Source organism: Neoarius graeffei, chromosome 2 (genome assembly GCF_027579695.1).
Source record: "Neoarius graeffei isolate fNeoGra1 chromosome 2, fNeoGra1.pri, whole genome shotgun sequence".
NCBI lineage: Eukaryota > Metazoa > Chordata > Actinopteri > Siluriformes > Ariidae > Neoarius > Neoarius graeffei.
In genome coordinates this window covers 86,379,789-86,402,851 of record NC_083570.1, presented here as the reverse complement: position 1 = coordinate 86,402,851, position 23,063 = coordinate 86,379,789, and the positions used below count along the sequence as shown (strand labels likewise).

Sequence of the window (23,063 nt, the reverse complement as noted above, 5' to 3'; positions counted from 1 at the left end):
CTTAGGTGCCTCAGAGAGAGAGAGAGAGAGAGAGAGAGAGAGACACACACAGTTCAGCTCAGCTGAAGGATGATTGTCTATTTAACAACCATGATCATTGTTTTGTTGCCGTGAATTCCTAAAGCTCATGATATAAATTGTCGCTCATAAATTGACAGGTTCAGTCGGCAACCGCCTTGGCATGGCCAGATTAATCTGCGGTATACAACGAGACAGCAGTCATTATAACAGGAGCATATTTGCTGTTCCAGCGGCTTCTCATTACTGGTGGAGCAGAGTGCGGCACTTTTTTCTCTTTTTCCATGCGCTCAAGGTGCCACATATTTTGTTGCACATTGTTCTGTGTTTGTTAAAATAATTTCCAACTTTGCTTCATAGTTTCTTAGGCCTGATTTATACTTCATAATTTATTTTGTGGCATTTTGTTCAAGGTCGTGTGTGAAATAAAGCCATGAAGGATAAACAGTTGATGTCTTCTGTGTATTTTATATTGGTAATATAACACAGTTTTGCATTATGTTTGTGAGAAAATAATTTATTAATTGGTAAGTAAGTTTTATTTCTATAGCTAGAACATTGTTACACTGCTATACTTTACAAAGCTTTACAATGGCTACAAAAACTAAAAAATAAAATGGAAAACATCCTATTGATAAAATATAAATAATAATGTAATTAATTAACTAGTTAATTGCAGCAGTTAAATCAAAAATAAAATCTCAGGAGCCGTTTGGGAGCCGAAAGAGCCGGCTCCTTATAGTAAGAAGAGCCAAAAGAGCCGGCTCCCGAAAAAGAGCCGAAATTCCCATCACTAAAGCAATGAATGAAACAGCCGTGGCTGTCACCTGGCGGCAGCGCGCAGTGATAAGAAGGGAGAGAAAATAGTGCCAAGCGATTTCGAGGTCTGACTTTTTATTTGGTAACGGTTTTGTGATGCAAATATATCACTCTTTTGAACACATACTGTTTTGAGACGAAAAACATTTTACTTTCGTGACCCCAACAAACTTGCCGGACTACTTTCGTCTGGACCAAAACTGGACAAGAACTGGACTCACAGGATGCTGTCAGGGGTAAGTCAGTGTGTTTGCACGACACTATTGATGGGGATGCCATACAGATTCATGTCAAAAATCCCGAACTATCCTTTTAACACTCAGTGTTTCTTTTGTCATGTTTAATAAGAATAAAGATAGCATCTTGCTTTATCTGGCCTCCACCGTGGAACATTTTAACGATGTTCTGAAGTTCACTCGCGTAACATGGAAACGTATGCATTTAAAAGCCCTCTTTAATAACTAAGGAATATCTTTTTCTGTACATATATTTGTTTCTTTAAATGCAATTATTGGACAGAAAAACAAAAACATATTTGTTATCATTATTTTTAAATTTTACTCCTTAGTTTCGAATGTTCATCAGTTATCATACATTTTATTAAACTTTGTTGTGCCTGCAGGATGTCCTGTAGATACACCCCTTATTTTGTACTAAATTATCAGTTAGCGTAATAGTAATACACAGACAGAAGTTTGAAACTGTCACACAATATCCCATTGACTTATTCAATTATTTGCTTTTTTCATCACTAACATAACATGGAAACGTGTTTTTTTCTTTACTAGTTTCTTTTTACAGTCAAGATGTCATTACTTACATCACACCTGAGCAAGTCGCAGATTTACACACTGCATTAAAATATAATCATTCTCACAACTTAAATTATATTTTGATTATAATTCAAATGCTTTTGTAAAATTGATTTACATATAAAATAACTCCATCATGAAGAATTAAAGCCCCTCCTTCACAGATGAGTGAAAATATTGAATAAATTTCCTCTTTTTGATTGCTTGGGTTAAAAATGCCAAGTTATGATGACTGAATTGATTATTCACTTAAATATGAATGATATGATACATTTTGGGTATTTGATATGCCGAAATAGGACTGTTTGCTTACAAAATGACAGTGAAATATAAGCAGCATCAGTGATACTGTTAAAAATGACCCTTTCAATAATGTATACTGTCAAAACGATCCATTTTCTCATCTTGATCAATTACATATGTACAACAGGGATGAGCGTGGGTCCTGATGAAAAAAGCAGAAAATCTGTAAAATGTCCTGAGGGCACCAAAGGCGCCCGAAGTAATAAGGGGGGGTCCGGGGGGGGGGGGGACACACCCCCTGGGATTTTTTTTCCAGAATGAGACCTTACACACCCTATTTCCTGCAATCTGAGCTGTAGTTAATTAAAACACCTGATGCCTGTTTTTATACTTATTGAAATAAAAAGACTATTATATAGAACAATATGTATCAAAATCAATATGTGTATTGCATTAATTCAAAATAATATCTATCTACATTTTATGGGACACTGGTTATTACTCATTGTCAACATCACTTGTTTTTCTAAAAAATGTCCATTAAAATTCATAGTTATGTACAGTTCCATTAATAATTCAAATTTTCATATATTCAATATATTGAATTAAATAAAAACATTCATATCTTATAGAGACTGACCTTTTCCGAATGTTCACATTACTTACACTGCCGTTCAAAAGTTTGGGGTCACCCAGACAATTTTGTGTTTTCCATGAAAAGTCACACTTTTATTTCCCACCATAAGTTGTAAAATGAATAGAAAATATAGTCAAGACATTTTTCTGGCTATTCTGAGCATTTAATCGACCCCACAAATGTGATGCTCCAGAAACTCAGGTGGGGTTTACATTAGACCGTATCAGCGGATCATCAGATTAACGTTTTTAAAAACGATTAGCGTGCACACAGCAACGCCAATACACGATTCGCGTGCACACAGCAACGCCAATACACAGATACGCTAATCACATGACTAATTCGGCATGTAAGTTGAAATGTGTCAGTGCGGCTCATCGCTTCCTCCTCAGCGGCTGCGCTCCAAATCACTCCGCCCTGAACAGCGAGTGCCCTCTGGAGGGTGCGCACTCCGGCCCTGCACAGCTCACAGAGCGCGCGAGTGTAGTACACGAGCAGTGATTCGGGACTGAGCCGCTGTGCGCAAGTCACTTACCACTTGCAAGTGGAAGGATAGCAAGCCTAAAGACAATCATAACTACACAATGGGCAGTATTTGCATCAGTATTTGCAGTATTTTCATACTTTTATACTCTTTAATGAAAGGTGATACAAGGCGGAAGTCCGCGCCGTTTTTCAGCAGTCGCGTCACATGACCAACGCCAGCGAATCAGGAAGGTGGATGTCACAGTGACGTTGTCCAATGACAACGCCAGCTAGAGCTCAGCACAGCGTATCCGCGTATTCTCAATGTTTACACAGCACCGGATCAGACACGATCTGGATTGAATACGTGGACGCTGGCGGATTCTTGTTTCCCGGCGTTTCCAGGCGTTTTAATGTAAACGGACAGTGCATCCGCGAAGAAAATGAGACAGATACGGTCTAATGTAAACTTGGCCTCAATCTGCTCAAAGGAAGGTCAGTTTTATAGCTTCTCTAAAGAGCTCAACTGTTTTCAGCTGTGCTAACATGATTGTACAAGGGTTTTCTAATCATCCATTAGCCTTCTGAGGCAATGAGCAAACACATTGCACCATTAGAACACTGGAGTGAGAGTTGCTGGAAATGGGCCTCTATACACCTATGGAGATATTGCACCAAAAACCACACATTTGCAGCTAGAATAGTCATTTACCACATTAGCAATGTATAGAGTGGATTTCTGATTAGTTTAAAGTGATCTTCATTGAAAAGAACAGTGCTTTTCTTTCAAAAATAAGGACATTTCAAAGTGACCCCAAACTTTTGAACGGTAGTGTACATATATGATTTCTTCTAGGGCTGTCAAGCGATTAAAATTTTTTAATCGCGATTTATCTCATAAAATTATGTAGTTAATCGCGATTAATCGCCAAAAAAAATCTTTAAACATCTGTTTAAATTGTACTCAAATACATTTCTACATCAGAGCAAACATTTGAATATAGAGGATGTGCAGTCACGTGACCCGTCCATGTTTACTCCGCCATATTGGACGGCTTCAGGATTGTTTACCTTGCGCGAGCGTAATGGATCCAGGGAGTAATCCCCAAGAAAATTCGGAAAATACCCCATCTACATCGCGCGATTACTTGTCTAAGTTTGTTCAGCATCTTGAAGGTGACGTGAGGCAGCGTTACGTGGAAAAGTGTTCCAGGTTGGGGATTGCAGATCCGTACAACTTGCCGCAATCCTTGTTCAGGGAAATTCGGAGCTGCGGTGCCGGCGATTTGCCCGATCTGGCCTACCACGACATTTACAATTTTCTCGTTAATCGTGAATCGTGTTACACTGGCAAAGCCCTCAAAGCTTACAAGAGCCTGGAAGCTTATCAATATTTTGTTGCGGGATGGGTATCCCAACTATACCTCTGGAAGGTTCCGAAGAAGAATGTCTACTTGATAACCTCACGGGTAAGTGGCATTAAGACGTTTATCATAAAGAGACTATGCAGGACGTTTTATCGCTTATTTAGTAATTTTAATACAGAATTTACTCTGATGAAATTATTCAGACACTCCAACGCCCCCCTAAAGAAAAAAATCGGATCTGCACATTTCAGCTGTGAAACGGCATCCGCCGTTTGCATCCCTGTTTAAACTCATAGGTTAACCGACTTTAACCGGCTAATGAGGCTCGGTGGTTGATCAAGATTTTTTTTAGTTTTCGCCATCCCTACTATGGATTGGCCTTTCAAAGGCATATATGAGCCAAAAAGATAAAACATTGTCATAGACTAGGCCAGGGTAGTAGGGCTAGGCATAGCCATTTTAAACATTAGAGATCAAGCGGACTGACGGCCACAAACACTGTTCTGTCTAGTTTCTAAGTATGCAGTTATCATTCAATCCGAAAATCAACTTAACAGATGTACTAGGAGTATTGAATTAGAAGATTACACCTACCTGATATGAAGTGTTCACTACAAATTTGGCTGGTAGAACTGGGGTACCAGTTTTCTCTTCGCACAGCGGACACCCATTTTGCGCGTCTCTCCTCGTCTGCGGGGAATCTATAAAATGACAGGCCCTCCTTTTGGCCCTGTCTATTGGTACAACCAAATGCTGAACAAGATATATCCATTCTCGAAAGATCTACTCCCACACACTTGATAATTAGAACGGGTCCGTCTAAGTTCTATGCACGACCTTGCCGTCCAAAATGGCGGATAAACAAATATCACATGACCTCGTGACGTCACGTGCAAATCCTCAATATGCTCTGATGCTCCATGTCAATTATAAGGCTCATCTTCTCTATGATAGACAATATATCGGCCTAATGCACAAATATTTGGCATTCGGGTTTTGATATTAGATCTAGGCATGCAGCATATTCTTTCCAATGTAGCCTATCAGACATCTGTTGGGCATACTGTAGGCTATGTGCAAAATACGATTTGGAGAAATAACAGACTATATATATTTTTTCTCAACTGTAATGGCTGCAAGCTACACTTCGAAGAGCAAAGAGGAAGTAGTTTGACTCCTGCAAGTTCATTCAAGTGAAGCAGTAGGCTATTTGGAAATCGCTAGGATACCTACAATCTACAGATGGAGAAACGGGAATGTGCGCATTCCCGATCGTAGCCCATCAGATATCAACACATTTCACCCGGTAATGCCTCGGTCACAACTGGCCGTACGTGCTCTTACGGCCGGTCTATGTGCAAAAAACGCAAGAAACGCACGGAGGGTGCGCGTGTGACGTGCTGATTTTCGAGCCGTAGACCGGCCGCAGAGGTTCTTTGTCATGTCAAACAAACTCTACGGGCGCTTACGTTTTTTTCAGGTTGCAAGACAAACTTACGGCCAACGTGCGTCTTTCTCCACGAACAGATAAAACGCAGTGATTTGGGAAACGCCAAAAATCGCACGGCCAAAAAAGCATACGTCCTGTTGTGACCTAGGCTTTAAGTGAAAGTAAACGGAACTCGCACCGCATCGCATATGCAGACTACACTTTAACTGACCATGTTGCGGGTTTATTTGACAAGTTGTAGAGCTACGTTTTACTACAAAGTTAATGTTATAGCTAGCTTTATTTTGCATGCTAGTCACCCGCGAAAATCTGCATTGTTCCTTACCAAGATGAGCCCAATTCACTGTTGCTTAAATACCCTGCGATAACGCCGTCATTTTTAAAATCGCGATCAAATTAAATTGCGTTAACGCACTAATAACGCGTTAACTTCAACAGCCCTAATTTCTTCACAATGTCTATTTAAACTTTACAGTATACAGTTATCAACACTGTCAGCTATAATTCAAATTATCATATAGTCAATGTATTGAATCAAACAAATGCATATTTTATGGGGACTGTCTTTATCTTATTGTCCACATCACTTGTATGTTTTCTTCAAAAGGAAAATGTCTATTTACACTTTTTACAGTTAAGTTATTTACAGTTCCCAGTTATTTTTGAAACAAATTTTCATTTGATCATTTAGACTTCTTCGTCAGCTTCTTGGCCAAAGCCAAAAGTTCATCAGTCCTCTCTTTTTTTTTTTTTTCCTTTTTCTTTCGTAAGCCAGTGCCTCATGTGTTTTTACATGCTCTAACCTGGCTCTCTTCTGCTCTCTCTCACACTCCTCTCTTGCTTTCCTTTTGCTTTGCTAAACTTGTTTTTTTATACCAGCATCAATTTCACGTACCTTCGCTTCATCTCGCTTGTCAATAGTATTCGGCATCTTGAGAAAAAACACCAATTAGAGGAAAGTATTTTTGATATGCAGCTCACGAACATGTGTAAGTTTTGATAAAAGAAAGCGGATGTGGGTGTCTTTGTAAAAACTGTTTTGATTGGCTATTATGGTCTCGACATCGATGTTTTGACCAATAACAATGTAGATAACATGAATTTTACATCACATTCAACGAGATTAAACGAGACTAAAGATGCCAACTTACAAATAATGTGTAAACATCGTTGGAGTTAATTAAGTTTGAACAGCATGAAGGAACATACCCCAACCCCCCCGAAATTAATACAAAACATTTCTCAACGGATTTGGCATAATATAAAAAGCTCGTTTTTTTACTCAGAAAAAGCGGAAATGTGCCGAAAAGCAGGAAACTCTCATCCTTGATACAGAGAACTACTAGCCTAGTAAACTAGACCCACCCGCCTAGCGGCCAAAAATATTTTTGCCTAGCGAGTGGGTCTAGCCTCGCACCATATAAACAAAAACACCCCGGGCATCAAATCGTGCCCGCCAATCACAACGCAAGGTTTTTGTTTGGATTCTTTGGGCGGGCTTTTGCAGGAGTGACGACAAAGCTGCGCGACGCTGGAGAAAGCGCAGCAGGAAAGATGGCTACGGCTAGTGAACAGCGCGCGTTTGACTCCGCTTTGGAATCAGTTTTAGAAGAATTAGACTTGGAGTTTTCGTTGAAACATGAGCAGGAAGAGGCTCTCCGCTCATTCCTTTTCAAGAAGGACGTTTTCGCTGTTTTGCCGACCGGCTATGGCAAAAGTCTGATCTACCAGCTGGCTCCGCTCGTAACCAAAAGGATGGGGCTAGTTTGTGCAGTACGAAGAATTAATAAACAGCTTTGAAACATTACTTTTTGATTGTTTCTTATTTTCCCGTTATTTTAAATTTAAGGGAAATTATTTCACCAAACACCACTAAATAAAAACTCTCAAAAACAGTTTAAGCAAACCCTTGAAAAACACTTGGAAAAAAAAAAGAGTGTATGTGGTACAGACTCCAAACTTGTGGTCATTATCTCCAAACTTCTTAATATCTAGAACCTGTTTATTAATTAATACCCATTTTGAAAAATTATTTATTTCAAGGTCTCCCTCACTGCTTTCTGTCGCTCTGACTACGTCACAGTCACTGTTGCGCTGATTGGTCAGAGCGTTGGCCTATACGCACAGAGACAGTTTGAGAGACAGCGGTTTGTTCCTCCTACACCCGTCGGAAATGTCTATGGATCGAGGCCAGACTAAATATTCACATTTAGTCTGGCTTGCCAGGCTAGAGAACTACTGAGATATAGAATAAATATGTGATTTTTCCTTGATATGAAATTTCAATCAATTTTGCCTATAATCTGTGAAAGAGGGGCTTTAAATACAAGGAGGCAGTGACAGGAACAACAGGCGTGGACACAGGCGAGTCGGCAGTGGCAGGAACCGCAGATAAGTCAGCGTTGACTGGAACAGATCTACCCGCGTAACAGAGAGACTGCAAATGGAAGCACGATCAACTTCTAACTGTTGGAGTGGAAAATTCCATTCTACACATGCAAATTGTTAATGTGTGTTCTTCCCCGCACACAAATAACACGCTACGGTAAAAAATAGACCACAACTCATTTTATAGCTCAGAAATTCATACAGGACCAGCTACCATCGTAACATATTCTGTAAGAAACATATTCTATACCTAACTTTCAGCTTTCGTTTTAAAAAACAAAATCGTAGATTTATAATTACATTTTTATATGGCGTAGTGATTTTAAGTTACTACTTTTGGTGAAGTAGTGACCTCGACCCTGAGGCTTTCTGTTTAGATCAAAACACATGATCGTATTGGTTTTGGGTCTGCAGAAAATGGAGTTATGATGGTGATAAAATATTTTGCATGATGTTTTATTACGGTTATGATTATTCTGTGAGCGCACCAATCCTTAGGTGTATAAAGTTACAACTTAAAATACAATTAGTGATAACTGTAGACTTTTCAGTGGACTACAACCTTTTTAAGCGAATGCGACGTAGTCAACCATTTATCATGTCCCAGATCAAGCCGCCATTTTTCCACAAATTTGCAGAATTTTTGCCAAATTCTGAATAGAGTATTCACATCAAAGATTTAGTTTTATCTGTATTATTTCTTTCATCATTTTATTTCAAATTTAAACCAACATCACCATTCAAAACCGTATAGTTTATTGACTTTCCGTTCACTCTGCAGGACTTTCCCCAGAAAAAAAAATCAGAGCGGTGCTGTTGATGCAGAGCCCAGCGCATCAGGGCTGGCCCAGCCCAAAGGCTGCTGGGGGGTCCAGGGGCATGCTCCTCCAGAAAATTTTAAAATTACAGACTTCGGATGGTGCATTCTGGTGGCATATAATATTAATAATAATAATTATTAATATGGGGGCGGCACGGTGGTGTAGTGGTTAGCGCTGTCGCCTCACAGCAAGAAGGTCCGGGTTCGAGCCCCGTGGCCAGCGAGGGCCTTTCTGTGTGGAGTTTGCATGTTCTCCCCGTGTCCGCGTGGGTTTCCTCCGGGTGCTCCGGTTTCCCCCACAGTCCAAAGACATGCAGGTTAGGTTAACTGGTGACTCTAAATTGACCGTAGGTGTGAATGTGAGTGTGAATGGTTGTCTGTGTCTATGTGTCAGCCCTGTGATGACCTGGCGACTTGTCCAGGGTGTACCCCGCCTTTCGCCCGTAGTCAGCTGGGATAGGCTCCAGCTTGCCTGCGACCCTGTAGAACAGGATAAAGCGGCTACAGATAATGGGGTCATTCCATGCCAACTCACCTAAATTTCAGGAACTCCCCCACATCACCGTCTCACATTTTACTCAAAAAATTCTCTAATCAAGAATCATATGTTTGTACCACACATGCAAAATATTAGCCCCCAATTATGTTGTAGTTTTGGAACTACAGGCCTTTGAAATATTGATGTCAAAACACCACATGTCGAAATTGGCTCTTTCCCCAACTTCAGAGACCCATAACTTTTTATTGCAGCTATCTAGAAAGTTGTGTGTGCAGATTCTTACTGAATGATACCCACTCTTTTCAAATCTGTTGCCAGAAAGCCTCTGAAGGACATACTTTTTGCATAATAGGAAGCCAAAAATGGCATTTTGGCCAAAATCGCTTAAAATTCATTAAAACTCAAAGGGGCCTAGTAGAAATATGAAACTAGTTAGATTTTTTTTCCTCATTACATAGTAATTGTAGGGTTGTTATCTGTTCACAGAAACATATTTTGCGATGAAAATTATATTCCTGAATTTTTAAAATTTTTTTTAACATCTTACGTCCTTTCCGAGGGGGCTAAAATAGGGCATTTTTGCCATCTTATTTGTTAATGTGGCTAGGGGTTTAGGATCTTCTAGTTTTTTGTGAAGATGCTCTCATATAAGATGTAACTACTCCCTGATTTTTTTTAACAAACGCCCCTTGCTTCATATTTTAATAAATTTTTTTGTACATGGACAGTTTCATCATTTTTCACTTTTTTCCACATTCAGAACTCTGTAACTCTACATTGGAAAATTCCTACTAGCAGCTATTTCAGATTTACATACACTGACATACAAATTTTCATATTTTAGTAGTAGTCTGCCCAAGAAATTCATATTTTTCTTTCTATTGGGACCTAAAAACAGCTATTTGGCCAAAAATGACAAAAATGTTGACTTGATATTTTTCAAGTTCTGGAGGGAATGGGCTATTTTCCTCATAAATTAAAGATGTGGTGACTTTTTCTATCCTGGAACAAGATCTCATCACAGCTTCTGCCCAATTGCACCCACTCAGCTGGAGATGAGAAGGGTTTCTTCTGATGTGGTACCATCATCGGTAGTGGACATAAGACCTGAAACCACACCAGTTTTACAGTCCCAGTTACAGGCCCCAAGCCAAATGTCCCAATCTGCACCAAATATGTACCAGCCAGGCAAATATATTGCCTGTGTTTATGACAGAAAATGGTACATTGGAAATATTGTCACCAGAAATGAAGAAGAAAATGATGTGTATGTCAATTTCATGAGACAAGGACGAGGCAACACATTCTCATGGCCACCACAAAGCAGGAAAGATGAATGTTGGGTGCCTTTGCTTCATGTCCTTTGTGTGGTAGAGGCCCCAAACATAAAAGTGGGGGACGCCATTACCAACTAACAGAGGATGACTTCAAACTTGTGAAAGACTTAAGTTTTAACTTATGTACTACTAGATGACAGTTTATGAGTGTCTTAGCACATCACATGAAACTGTACTGCCTGTGAATGAATTACCCATTATCACGGATGCCCATATTTGACTTTAAATTATGTACAAATCTTGTGATGTTTTTCAACATCATGATCATGGATCATTGAATGTGTTAATATGTAAATAAAACCTCATTGCTAAATGTTTTGTGCTTACACAACCTTGAAGTATATAAAAAATACTACTCCAGAATTTTGTTGTTATTTTTCTATATTTTCCAAGGATATTCAACAAAAATTGCAATTTTCTAATTGCAAAAAATAATATACAATACAGAAAAAGTTGTTCAGGAAATGTGTATGCCTAGATTAGGTTCTTATAAGCCTTAATTTGTGTGCAAAACACCCCTTTATTATTCCCTTGTTTATTAAAAGCTGCCCAGCGTTTTTGTCATTTTTGGCCAAATAGCTGTTTTTAGGTCCCAATAGAAAGAAAAATATGAATTTCTTGGGCATACAACTACTAAAATATGAAAATTTGTGTGTCAGTGTATGTAAATCTGAAATAGCTGCTAGTAGGAATCTTCCAATTTAGAGTTACAGAGTTCTGAATGTGGAAAAAAGTGAAAAATGATGAAACTGTCCATGTACAAAAAAATTATTAAAATATGAAGCAAGGGGCGTTTGTTAAAAAAAATCAGGGAGTAGTTACATCTTATATGAGAGCATCTTCACAAAAAATTTGAAGATCCTAAACCCCTAGCCACATGACCAAATAAGATGGCGAAAATGCCCTATTTTAGCCCCCTCGGAAAGGACGTAAGATGTTAAAATTTTTTTTGTAAATTCAGGAATTGAAATTTCATGGCAAAATATGTTTCTGTGAACAGATAACAACCCTACAAATACTATGTAGTGAGGAAAAAAATCTAACTAGCTTCATATTTCTACTATGCCCCCTAGAGTTTTAATGAATTTTATGTGATTTTGGCCAAAACGTCATTTTTGGCTTCCCATTATGCAAAACGTATGTCCTTCAGAGGCCTTCTGACAACAGATTTGAAAAGAGTGGGTATCATTCAGTAAGAATCTGCACACACAACTGTCTAGATAGCTGCAATAAAAAGTTATGGGTCTCTGAAGTTGGGGAAAGAGCCATTTCGTCATGTGGTATTTTGACATCAAAATTTCAAAGGCCAGTAGTTCCAAAACTACAATGAATTGGGAGCTAATATTTTGCATGTGTGGTACAAACATATGATTCTTGATTATAGAATTTTTTGAGCAAAATCTGAGACAGTGATGTGGGGACCCTTAGGTGAGTTGGCACGGAATGACCCAATGAGATGAGATGAGACTTATTAATATGAGTTGACTAAGGATAACAGGCTCATGACTCGAGCCTGTTCTTGGGTTTCAGTCACGTGACTTTTCTTAGCAACTTCCCTTCCGGTAAAACAGCTGGTGGTCTAGCAAACCAAAACGGCTGCCGTAGTGCAAACAACCAGCGATAACTTCTCAGATTATGCTCGTAATCTAGAAGCCACTGCTGGCTTTAGATATATTCAGAAGATTGCTATGTGCAATGGAATCGACCCCTACAGTCTGGGAAAGAAGGATTTGTCATACGATCTCGAAAACTACCCTTCAGTCGAGTTCCCCGACATCTCAAGCTATCTGGTGTTGCAGACGTCCTTCTACACCGCAAAACAGATGAAAGTGTGGAAGAGTATGGAGGCTTACAACTTTTTTTGTATGTGGCTGGGGAAAGGACCTCGGTATTAAGTCGCTGCCAAATGAATCCTGTATTGTTTTTGCCCACGTGTGTTTTTTTTTTTTAAAAGCTTTTCGTTTGCGTCTTTACAACGAAGCGCTGCAAGTTGAAGTGTAAACAAACAACAGTTGTCTTGATTCTCACTTGTGTTGGCTCTTATCTCTCAGGTAAATCATTCACAAAGATCATCAGAAACCCAAGCTTCAGAAATCAAGAAAACGCAACAGTGTTCAAAATACCCGTCTGCGGTCTGCATTTTGCAGAATGATTTTCAAGATTGCAGAAGAAAAGTTAAACAACCTGCAATTTTGCAGAATGAAAAATCAGGCTCGGGATTCAGTGGTTCTCAATTTAGCAAACTAGCGGCGCTGTAAATAAACTGAAACCTGTGCCGCTCGAACCTGACGGTGTTTTCCAGGTCAAAGTTGAGCAATATTTACGTAATACCGACAAAAGGCGACAACAACCAAATAAGGACAGTTGCCATTTTCCGATGTAAGATTTCGTCACTTTTAATACCCGCCAGGAGGACCCGACAACTACCTCGGCAGTGTTCGGCAGTTTCCGCCATGCATCTCCCAGAATTCAATGCGGCACAACAAACATGGCTCCCAAGAAGAGGATTGTTTCTTCGGGGCAAGAGTCCGACAAAGACGCCAAGAAAACAAGGACGATTTTGTCGTATCTCGGCAAAACCGGCAGCCAGCGTGACTCCAACAGCGACAGATCGCGCGTCCGCGAGGGGGACAAAAATGAAGACGGTTGCTGTTATAGTTGGATTGCTGTGGCGGGTACATCTTTATTCATAGATACTTTTGAATATTTTGTTTTCTCATACCAAGCTACACTAATACATGTTTTGTGTACATGTTCTATTTTTTTTTTTTTTACTAGTGCTGTCTTGCCTGTGGTGCAGACTAGCACAAAGTAAAACAGTTGCCCTGTAAGACAAAGCTCATAGGTTCAGTTCTGTAGCTCTCAGGAGTTCTGTAGCTCTCAGTTCTGCCATGATTAGTTTGTACCCAGTTCTCTGTTGTTAGTTTAGAGCAGTGAAGCCCCTGCAGTAGTTCTCAGTTCAGTTCATGACCTTGCACTTTAGAAGCCGGGCAAACACCATGAACCCAAACGTCTTTCCATTTGCCAGTTGAGTCTCATCTCATCTCATTATCTCTAGCCGCTTTATCCTGTTCTACAGGGTCGCAGGCAAGCTGGAGCCTATCCCAGCTGACTACGGGCGAAAGGCGGGGTACACCCTGGACAAGTCGCCAGGTCATCACAGGGCTGACACATAGACACAGACAACCATTCACACTCACATTCACACCTACGGTCAATTTAGAGTCACCAGTTAACCTAACCTGCATGTCTTTGGACTGTGGGGGAAACCGGAGCACCCAGAGGAAACCCACGCGGACACGGGGAGAACATGCAAACTCCTCACAGAAAGGCCCTCGCCGGCCCCGGGGCTCGAACCCAGGACCTTCTTGCTGTGAGGCGACAGCGCTAACCACTACACCACCGTGCCGCCCCTGCCAGTTGGGTTTTATTCCTTAATGGCATCAATTCTTTGCATCATCGTAAGATGTAACAGAGTGTAGAATTGAAACCTTGCTTTCAGTTTAAAACTACAGGTTGCAGATGCAAACACTGTGAATGAAGTACATTTTGGGTAACAATCTATCGTTCAAGCTAGATACTTAATCTTGACAAAATGTAACATGACATGTAACATGAAAATGAATGTTTTGTTTCTTGAAGAACAGTTGTGTTCTATTTTTTATTGTGGTGATCCCTTTATTAGTATGTTGTGTGGAAGGATAATGTGTGGGTGTGATAACTAGTACATTTATGAATTAGTTGGTATACTTCAAGTTGTAGTAGCCCGTAGTGTCAGGGCGAGGGGGATGAAAGACTTGTGGAGGTATCATGGAATGATAACTTTGCTGCAGAGAAGGATCTGTGAAGGCTGAAATTAAAAATAGAGTGAGAGAATAAAGAATTAGGGCGGCACGGTGGTGTAGTGGTTAGCGCTGTCGCCTCACAGCAAGAAGGTCCTGGGTTCGAGCCCCGGGGCCGGCGAGGGCCTTTCTGTGCGGAGTTTGCATGTTCTCCCCGTGTCCGCGTGGGTTTCCTCCGGGTGCTCCGGTTTCCCCCACAGTCCAAAGACATGCAGGTTAGGTTAACTGGTGACTCTAAATTGACTGTAGGTGTGAATGTGGGTGTGAATGGTTGTCTGTGTCTATGTGTCAGCCCTGTGATGACCTGGCGACTTGTCCAGGGTGTACCCCGCCTTTCGCCCGTAGTCAGCTGGGATAGGCTCCAGCTTGCCTGCGACCCTGTAGAAGGATAAAGCGGCTAGAGATAATGAGATGAGAATGAGATGAGAATAAAGAATTACAGTAATGCTATGAGTTGTAAAGCTAGATATGATGTAAATATAGGCATTATTAGGTTGAGAAGGGTGTAGTATGGAGGCTTGTGTATTTGCAGAAAATATTTCCAAATTGCAGAACAAAATTTTGACATTCTGCAATATTGCAGAACACTGGAAAAAAAAGTATTTCGACCACTGCGCAAGCATCAGGCATTTTTCATGCGAGCAATGCACCTTCTCCATACAAACACTTTTGGCCCTTTTCCACTACCCTTTTTCAGCTCGCTTCAGCTCACTTCAGCCCGACACGGCTTGCGTTTCGACTACCTTAGAGCGGCGCGACTCGGCTCGCTTCAGCCCTGCTTAGCCCCCAAAACTCGCACGGTTTTGGAGTGGGGCTGAAGCGAGCCAAACCGAGCTGAGTGAGGCTGGGGGCGTGAGCAGACACTCCCCTGTGCACTGATTGGTGAGGAGGAGTGTCCTCACATGCCCACACACGCCCTGCGAGCACGCTGGGATCTGTAAACACCGTAAACCCGGAAGAAGAAGAATTACGAGAATTTCTGAAGCCTTATGCGCCTCGCCTCATCTATACGCTCTTGCCAGTATCTGTTGGCGTTGTCGGTGACAACAAGCCACAGCACCAAGACCAGCAACACTAACGACTCCATGTTTATTGTTTACTATCCGGGTCGTGAGACTACCGCTTAAAAGATCACTGATGTCACTGTTTGCGCCGCCTAACGACATCACGTGACGTCCACCCACTTTCACTAACTCCACCCAATGTGTCCACCCACTTCCAGCCAGCACGGTTCAGCGCGGTTGTAGTCGAAATGCAACTCCAACAGCCCCGCTCAGCTCGACTCAGCACGGCACGGCTCAGCCCGACTCAGCCGCGTTGGTAGTGGAAAAGCGGCATTTGTCAACTGAGCTTCGGTAGACCATCAGCCAAAGTTTTGAATAACTAATGAGGCAGATGTGATGTGATGTCACGTGAAGCCCAAGAATTGATCATGGTAACAGGGATTATCAGTATACCAGGGGTTATTAATATATTCCAAATTTTCATTGCTAGCTGTTAAATTTTAGTGCCAGAAAATGCATGTCTGCAGCACAACAGGTGATGAATTTAAATTCAATTAAATTTTATTTGTATAGCCAGAGATGTCCACAAGCACTGCCTTGGTCGCCTGGCCCCTCCTCCTCCTCTCCGTTCCTGCCCAGCCCACTCAAGACTGCTGTCTGTTCTGGTTCCCCGTTGGTGGAATGACCTTCTCGCTGAGATCAGAACTGCCGATCCCTGACCACCTTCAAGCGCAGACTGGAGCCTCACCTCTTTCGGCTGCATGTCTCCTCTTCCTCTCTGCCCACTGTAACTGTGCTTCGATCTAAACCAACCCAGGCTGTGTACTGTCTAGCCTGGGGTTAGCCGTTTTGAATTCTCTCTTTTTAGTTGTACTTTATATGGTTGGTTTGTTTCCTTGGCTGTTTGAGTATTGGTACTTCAACAGAATATTACACTAGGTATTGTGCTCACTGTTCAGTTGGCATGAGAACTTACTTGTCCAAAAGTTCAGCACTTCATGTACCTGACTTTTGCACTCGTTGTACTTCGCTCTGGATAAGAGCATCTGCTAAATGTCATGTAATGTGATGTAATGCACCAGCAACCAGCGGTTTTCTCCACCTACACAGATGGTCTGCACCGGCTTCTCAATCCCAGAAAAAAAAAAACAACCTTGCCTTTCCATGTTCAAGTGATTTTATATCATCTCCACTGCCCATAATTTGCTGCATTCCAATTATTCCACCACAAAATTCTTTGATTCGGGTCATGACCGGAAGTGATGACATATTTGTTGATCGATTTTTGCACTCTGATTGGCTGAGCTGGACTACGTGACCACGTGTAGCATATGTAGTTATGTTACAGAGCCAGGCAGCGTACTGCAGAGGGGAACTGAGAAAGCCAAGCACACACACATCTGGAGGGAAATTTCATGCAGAGTTTGCACGTATTTTACAGGGAAATGGTTAGTAATTTATTAACTGAGGAGGCACCAGAAGGCATGCAAGTTTCAAAATTTTCGGGGGGGGCGGTGCATGACCCCAGACCCTCTTAGCATAAGCGCATTAGCAGCATACTACTCTTTTTTTTTTTGGCCAGTTACTTCAGATTTTCTGGAGAACTCTGATAGCACTTTTCAAAAACAAGCTTTACAGAAATCCAGATTTATTTTGGATATTGTCCGTATAGTGTATTATATTGTGTAACCATAGTGATGGCAACATTAAGTGCATCTTAGTGTGAAGCTATACTAGCTTTTAATATATGTATGGTATTGTTGAGTGACTTACTGTGCACATAATCACAGTTTTAAACAAGGATTTATACTGTATCAGTTCTTGGCCCTGTGCTGAAGTAGGGGCAGCCATGGCCTGAAGGTTACAGAAGCAGCCTTGGGCCCAAAAGGTCACTGGTTCAATTCCCAGGACCAGCAGGAAAAATGTTGAGTGAATGAACAGCACTTACCCCTTGATCAAGGCACCCAAGAAAGAAAAAGAAAGCACAACTTTATTCATCACACATACTTGTGAAATTCCTCTCTGCATTTAACCCATCTGAAGTAGTGAACATGCACGTGAGCAATGAGCACACACACATACCCAAAGCAGTGGGCAGCCATGCTAACAGCACCCAGGGAGCAGTTGGGAGTTCGGTGCCTTGCTCAAGGGCACCTCAGCACAAGGCCATCCCACATTAACCTAACCGCATGTCTTTTGAACTGTGGGGGAAACAAACTCCGCACAGAAAGGTCACCGCTGGGCTCAAACCCAGAACCTTCTTGCTGTGAGGCGACCGTGCTAACCACTTGCACCATCGTGCCACCCAACTGCTCCCTGGGTGCTGTTGCGTAGCTGTCCACTGCTCTGGCAATATGTGTGTGTTTGTTCACTGCTTCAGATGGGTTAAATGCAGAGGAATTTCACTATGCCTGAGTGTATGTGTGACAAATAAAGGCGGCTGCTTCTCAAAATTCAGCCTAAATACAACCGAACAGTGATTGAAATGAAGCAGTCGAGAGATTGGTTGGATTATCTTTATGATTAGCTCAACTAAAATGGTGTCGTATGTTCTGTCTAAACATAACTCTCAAACCTGCCACAATTAAAATTGGCTTTTAATTTATTTCTTGTGAAATAATCATGCTTATCTTCATGACAGTACCACAGTTTTATCCACACACTAAGAACGAGCTTAGCTGGAACCCGTGAGAGGTCAGAACGCTCCCACAATAATGTGTATATATTTAGGCGCTGCCTAAAAGTGCCGCTTCCGACGAGTGTCAAATGTGTTAGTAAATAATCCCACGTTATATTTTTTTTAAAATGCAAATTAAAACTAACTGCTGAATAAAAACACATTGATCTTGTGTAAACAAGAATATCAGTTTTGTTGTCTGGTGGTCAAGTGGTTTTGAGATCCGTTGCCTTGCACTTACGATCGGGTTCCCTGTGGTGGTACACATATGTTGTTTGTACGTACAGATGGATGTCATATGATCAAGCCATCAAAAATCAGGTCGACAATTTATCATATTCTCTTAGGTACGGGGCTCTGCTCCACACAAACCTGTGGCTTGTCATCATGCAGCTTTGTGTAATTTCAGCATTACAAAGGTTATGAATTAATTTAATAACAAATTGTGGTGTTTTAACCTGAAACAGTGATCAGTGTAGTGACAATTTCATTCTCATGCTGTTTCCAGCTGTTCATGTTCCTCATGCCCGGATAATTATTAGGGATGCACCAAAATTTTGGTCATGGAAAATTGGAAAATATATAGTGGTCATGGAAAATATATTGTGTGATGATAAATCATGGTTCAAATTTATGGTGATTTGAATTGATGAAATAAAAAATGAATTGTAGTTATCAGGTGATATAATCTTAGTTTTTCCTACCTGTAATTGTTTTTTGACAGCAGTGGATGAAATGGTGGAATTGCTTACTGAAACAGTCCAGTAGAATTCAAGTGACTTCACTGTAGGCGGATGTAACACGGCTCTAATGCTGTGAAAATGCACCAAAAACAGATCTAAAACGTGAGAGAGCTGTGTGATTTGATTTTACCAATAGATTTAACAAGAAATTCTGCTCCCTAAAGCTGATGTCGGGGGGGTCTTTACACACAGAAGGTTTTCTTGCTTCTGTAGTTTTTTAAAACTGTTCTTCCATGTCAGGACTTTTCAGGAACAAGAAGGTATATTCCAACATGTAGCTAATGCTAGGCCACTAATCCTCACCGTCAGTCCAGTCATTTCAAGGAATTTTGTACAGATCATAACAGCTGCTAAACTCTAATTTCCATGCATCATTCACTTCTTTCTGACTAAGATTGTCCATATAATCCGGTAGTAGAGCTTTTTTTAGCTGTAGTTTTCTTCAGACAACAACAACAGATGCCGGACATCTCCGCTTGGCTTCAGTATGTGAACAGCCAATCAGCAGGTCCCACATGCGTTTATGATTTTTATGTCACGATTTACAACCAATAGGAGACACCCTTTGTCAGCTGTCCACCAATCACAGGCTCCCATGCCACAATGGCGGTATGTTGATAAATATTTAGAAAATAAAAATATCATTATGAAATGTATGAAACAATCAAAAATATATATATAATATATACACACACACTGATTAGAGATAAGGAACATTATTCAGTGATATCGTTTATTATTAACTCCAATCGTGATATAAAAGTTCCAAGTTTGACACCTGCTTGCTTCAACCGCGATGTTGGCACATGATGTCCGTGACCCTCGTTGCCCTTAGCCAATTTGTATAATTACGTCATTGGGTGAACCCCTCTGAGCTGAGCTTTTCCAGTACACTCGAACACATGCATACTTTGATGAACTATAACCAAAAACAAGGAAATTTGAATGATTTCCTCAAAATATTTTTGTACTTTTATATATTGTTGTGTTGATGAATAAAACTTTTTAATGCCTTTCCCGTGAAATGAGACAAACTATTTTAGACTGGTTCCCTGCGCTCTTAGTGCCTGTGTTGCTTAGGTTGCCAGCACTAACTTTTGTTGTCCGATCGGACGATTACCATTAAAGTTTTACTTGTCCTTGCACAGACTTTAGTTGTCTCGGACGATCGGACATGAGGTTTTTCAAGCATTGCCGAACGCTAAAGAAAAGAGAAGCAAATGGAGGTAGTGAGACAAGAAAATGAAACAACTACTACTACTATTATTATTATTATTATTATTATTATTATTATTTAAAGGGCAGCACGGTGGTGTAGTGGTTAGCACTGTTGCTTCACAGCAAGAAGGTCCTGGGTTCAAGCCCAGCGGCCAACAAGGGCCTTTCTGTGTGGAGTTTGCATGTTCTCCCTGTGTCCGCGTGGGTTTCCTCCGGGTGCTCCGGTTTCCCCCACAGTCCAAAGACATGCAGGTTAGGTTAACTGGGGACTCTAAATTGACCATAGGTGTGAATGTGAGTGTGAATGGTTGTCTGTGTCTATGTGTCAGCCCTGCGATGACCTGGCGACTTGTCCAGGGTGTACCCCGCCTTTCGCCCGTAGTCAGCTGGGATAGGCTCCAGCTTGCCTGCGACCCTGTAGAACAGGATAAGCAGCTACAGATAATGGATGGATATTATTATTATTTAACAAAAGGAATATTTAAGTTAAAAAAAGGATAGAAAAATAAATGTTGTTTTTTTTTGGAAATAAAATATCTTTCATTAATTTTTTTCCCCCCAAAAAAATATCAGGGGAAAATCAAACCATGAACCCAGTTTCATGTAGCAAATCATGAATTGGGTGAATTGTTACATGTCTCCAGAAAATATTCAACCCAAAATGATCGAAAAGGATACCCTGTGTTTAACCGAACACTAATTGCTAATCATATCTCATCTCATCTCATCTCATCTCATCTCATCTCATCTCATCTCATCTCATCTCATCTCATCTCATCATCTCTAGCCGCTTTATCCTGTTCTACAGGGTCGCAGGCAAGCTGGAGCCTATCCCAGCTGACTACGGGCGAAAGGCGGGGTACACCCTGGACAAGTCGCCAGGTCATCACAAGGAATTGTTGATCAGTTTCCCAAAATAATATATTAGCAAGATTCTTCAGAAAATCTGAAGTAGCTGGCTACCAAAAAGTATTAGGTGGCTCTGGAATTCGTGGAGGCGAAGCCACTGCGATGTGCCAAAGTCGCACTAATACTGAGGGGATATGCGGGCATGAACCCCCACAGAAAAATTTTAAATTTACATGCCTTCTGGTGCATTCTCAGTTAATGAATTACTAACCATTTCCCTGTAAAATACTTGCAAACTCTGTATGAAATTTCCCTCCAGGTGTGTGTGTTCTTAGCTTTCTCAGTTCCCCTCTGTAGTACGCTGCCTGGCTCTGTAACATAACTACATACGCTACGGCGTGGTCACATGGTCAGGCTCAGCCAATCAGAGTGCGAGAATCAATCAACAAATACGGCATCACTTTCGGTCATTCTAGATCTGAATTGAAGACGATTTCGTGGTGGAATAATTGGATTTGCAGCAAATTATAAATCACTTGAAAATGGAAAGGCAAGTTTTTATTTTTCTCTGGGATTGAGTAGCCGGTGAGACTGTCTGTGTAGGTGGAGAAAACGTCCGGTCGCCGGCGCTTGTGGACATCTCTGTAAGAAGAAAAGAAAGAAAGAAAGCACAACTTTATTCATCACACACTTGTGAAATTTCCTCTCTGCATTTAACCCCTCTGAAGCAGTGAACACACACACATGCACACACGTGAGCAATGAGCACACACACATACACAAGGCCGTCCCATATTAACCTAACCGCATGTCTTTTGAACTGTGGGGGAAACCGGAGCACCCGGAGGAAACCCACGCGGACACGGGGAGAACATGCAAACCCCACATAGAAAGGTCCTCGCCGGCCACGGGGCTCGAACCCGGACCTTCTTGCTGTGAGGCGACAGTGCTAACCACTACACCACCATGCCACCCTGCAAGGCATTCTGGGATACAAATTTGAAACAGGAGAGAAAAATGGAGGCTGTGAGTGTGCGAATGAAATGTGAAAGACCGACTACAGTAACGGAAAGTGAGAAGAAAAAGACGTTATGTTGCGAAGGAAAGGAAACGCAGGACCAAACTAATAAATATCGGCGGTCAGCGAGCACCTCGGTGTGATCAGCTGTTTGTTTAGCGACAGAATGATGGAACTGTCAGCGCACGGTCAAGATAAACCTGTAGATGGCAGTAATGCAACACTGTGGATGCCAGCTGGCGTAAAACCCAAAAGAAGAAGATGAAGGTAAACCTGCGCATGTGCACACGGACTTCCTTTATCTTTTGAGATATTACAGAAATAAACATATATCACAGTGACCAAATTTCAGCGGGAATTAAATTTCACCGGTTTTATGAAATCGAAAGCCTGTATAGCTTTAAAAGTGGCATGCAAGCGTAATAACAGCACGCGCAGACTTGTGTTACTTCTCTATGCCGAGTCAAATAAAATACTTTATTTTGAAATGGATAAAATAAATCAAAATTCCTCCTTACCTTTGAATAGCTTTCGACCAAACTTCGTAGCATCTTTAGTGCATATTCTTTCATTATTTGTAATTCTTCCTCACTTACGGTGACGAAGTGATTGGCCGCCATTTTGCTGAGTCGCTCGAGGTGACTGGTCGAAGGATTCAAACTGTTTCTCGATAAGCAGTGCATATGATTTCCTATAGGCAAGGCAAGTTTATTTACATAGCGCATTTCATACACAGTGGCAGTTCAATGTGCTTTACAGAGGTAAAGGCAAAACAGTAAACAATAGAAAATAAAATTACATAAAATAAAGGGGGAAGAAGAGAGAAAAATAATAATAAGAACTAGACAGGGACACTC

The 23,063-nt window shown here is 41.1% G+C and overlaps 1 protein-coding gene across 7 annotated transcripts in view; it reads left to right on the top strand.

Moving 5' to 3' along the window:
* LOC132881984 (polycomb group RING finger protein 3) overlaps positions 1-23,063 on the top strand; it is a 182,903-nt gene that overhangs the window by 49,371 nt on the left and 110,469 nt on the right. The window contains exon 1 of one of the 7 annotated variants that reach the window (XM_060915122.1): positions 13,434-13,530. The exons of the other annotated variants lie outside the window; for them this stretch is intronic. The gene's annotated coding sequence lies outside the window, so the exon portion shown is untranslated. Of the gene's footprint in view, positions 1-13,433; positions 13,531-23,063 lie in introns of those variants that run through there. 7 annotated transcript variants of the gene reach the window in all.